The sequence below is a fragment of the Egretta garzetta genome, unplaced genomic scaffold (genome assembly GCF_000687185.1).
Source record: "Egretta garzetta isolate BGI_Z169 unplaced genomic scaffold, ASM68718v1 scaffold30, whole genome shotgun sequence".
In the NCBI taxonomy this organism is placed as follows: domain Eukaryota; kingdom Metazoa; phylum Chordata; class Aves; order Pelecaniformes; family Ardeidae; genus Egretta; species Egretta garzetta.
Window position 1 is genome coordinate 4,161,289 of NW_009258383.1, and position 2,745 is coordinate 4,164,033.

At 46.2% G+C, this 2,745-nt stretch overlaps 1 non-coding gene across 1 annotated transcript; it reads right to left on the reverse strand.

Moving 5' to 3' along the window:
- Positions 1-837: 837 nt before the first annotated feature.
- On the reverse strand, positions 838-911 carry TRNAN-GUU. The gene has a single exon. It is a non-coding gene; the product is annotated as a tRNA-Asn (tRNA).
- Positions 912-2,745: the final 1,834 nt, after the last annotated feature.

Below are 2,745 nucleotides of genomic sequence, written 5' to 3' on the forward strand. Positions count from 1 at the left end.
ATGGGTAAAAACTGAAACATAAGAGGTTTCAGTTGAATATGAGGAAGAACGTATTGACTTTGAGGGTGACAGAGCACTGGAAGAGGCTGCCCAGGGGGGTTGTGGAGTCTCCTTCTCTGGAGATTTTCAAAGCCTGCCTGGATGATGTTACGTGTAACATGCTCTAGGAGAACCTGCTTCAGCAGGGGGGTTGGACTAGGTGATCTCCTGAGGTTCCTTCCAACCCTTGCCATTCTGTGATTCTGTGAAAGACTTAGATGCATGTGCCTGTCACTGGAGCAATTATTAAAGTGTGCGATGCATAAGAGATTCAAAGCTAGAAGCAAACACTAGGAGCTGTCCCGCAGATTCCAACTCACCGGGTTTTTGCACAAAACTTCTGCAAATGGCACAACTGCTCAGCTAGCTGTTAATTCCTAAATGACAAATCTTTGCTCAGCCTGAGGTGCAAAGCAGCCCGTGTTGGCATTCTGTACATACACCTTTACATTTCATCATCATAAAATTACACAGACCCATCAGCGCTCACGGCCACCCAGCAGAGCACCATATAGACAATCAGATAGGACAGAACAATGAGTAGCCTAAGGAACAGTCTCTGATGTTCTGCTTAAAGTAAACTACTTCTGTGCATTTGCATCTTTAAATAATGATCCATGGAAATAATTTAGCCCCTTAATCCATTGCTGATTCTTCAGCAAACTAGTGTCTTAATGAACCTAAAGGCTAACGGAGAAATTGTTTTCCAAAGTTTCAGAGAATGGTTTAGGTTGGAAGGGACCTGGAAGGTAAGGCAGTTCCAACCCCTCTGCCGTGGGCAGAGGAAAGGGCAGCACCCGTCCCTGGGTGGGCTTGAACCACCAACCTTTCGGTTAACAGCCGAACGCGCTAACCCATTGCGCCACAGAGACTCCCTACTTACAACGATCCTTGTAATAAAAAATAATTTTCCTTCCTCAAATAAAGTTGCCTTCCTAAAAACATCATTTCCAAGTAGCAGAGATACTCTGCGTTAAATCCTACTATATTCTGGCATCTTTCAAGCTGAAAAAACCCTTACAGTACAATCACAGAATCACAGAACGGCAAAGGTTGGAAGGAACCTCAGGAGATCACCTAGTCCAACTCCCCTGCTAAAGCAGGTTCTCCTAGAGCAGGTTGCACAGAACATCGTCCAGGCAGGCTTGGAATACCTCCAGAGAAGGAGACTCCACAACCCCCCTGGGCAGCCTCTTCCAGTGCTCTGTCACCCTCAAAGTCAATACGTTCTTCCTCATATTCAACTGAAACCTCTTATGCTTCAGTTTGTGCCCATGGCCCCTTGTCCTGTCGCTGGGCACCACTGACGAGAGTCTCGCTCCGTGCCCGTGACACCCACCCTTAAGATACTTTGTATGTGTTGATGAGATCCCCTGTCAGTCTTCTCTTCTCCAGGCTAAAATGTTTTGTTGTAGCGGGTTATTTCATCGAGGATCTAAGTAACTCTGTGTTCAAATGCAAAACCTACTCAACGGGACCCTGCAACTTCCAGGGAGAAATTACACTGGAAAATAAATAAGATGATTGCTCTCATTGGAGAAATTCTGTTGGCGGGCAGGTTCTCCCTAGGAGCAGTGAGAAAAGAGCCCTCCTCCAAAGCCCTCATCTCTCACTGTCAAAAGCAACAGATAGGGATATTTTCCTCCCGGACCTCAGTCAAGCATGCCCGGTTCCACCAAGTTACAAACTCATTTGAAGAAGCTGGGGAAATGAGCACGACTCTAAAGACCCAGAGTTATGTTAAGTTCAGCAAGAATCGACCTTCTGGAGATGGCTCTATGAAAACTGACTTCTTCCATTTCTAATGCAGCTTAGAGACAGACTGCAAATACTTTATTTCACACAGCTCCCGCAACTTTTGAAACTATTGTTTTAGTTCGTGGTCTCCAATTTGTTGAATAACTAAAGAGTTAAGCTTAAGAATTCCTTCCCTGTGCAGGACAAGCTGGTGGCTTGTGCCTACAGGTGAGAACGTCCTTGGCTGGCTCCATCCCCCGTGCCTGCTCTCTTTGCCGGGTGAGAGGAACTAATGTTTCCGCTCCCTCCTCCTGCACTGGGATGCCCCCAGCTCCTTTGGGAGTATGAACTCTTTGTCTCTCCTGCAGATGCAGGAATTACATTTCTACCCCTTACGCCCTGCCAAAGGTTAACCATTAACTATGCATTTTGACAGGCATGTCCAATACTGTTTCCAAGACCTTGCTCACGTTTAAGCCGGTGTTTCTCCGGCCCTGCATACAACGATATTACCATCTCCGCAGCCTTTACTGTTTTCTGTACATCAGGATCTCCCTGATCTCTTCTTTGCAATAGGACTTGGGTATCCAGTCCAGCTGTTCATAAAATTATGGGCTGCGGACTGACCATTGGATTAACCGAGTTTCTCTCTCACCTTCTTTCTTGGTCCATATCAACGTTCCCTCCTTCTCCTTATCCTCTGCTTCAGCAGCTTAGACTATAGACCTGTGCTCTACATTAATTCTTTAAATCTTTAAAAGATAACCCATGGCAATATCTTAGCCTCTTAAATCCATCGCTGATTCTTCAGCAAACTAGTGTTTTAATGAACCTAAAGGCTAACGGAGAAATTGTTTTCCAAAGTTTCAGAGAATGGTTTAGGTTGGAAGGGACCTGGAAGGTAAGGCAGTTCCAACCCCCCTGCCGTGGGCAGAGGAAAGGGCAGCACCCGCCCCTGGGTGGGCTTGA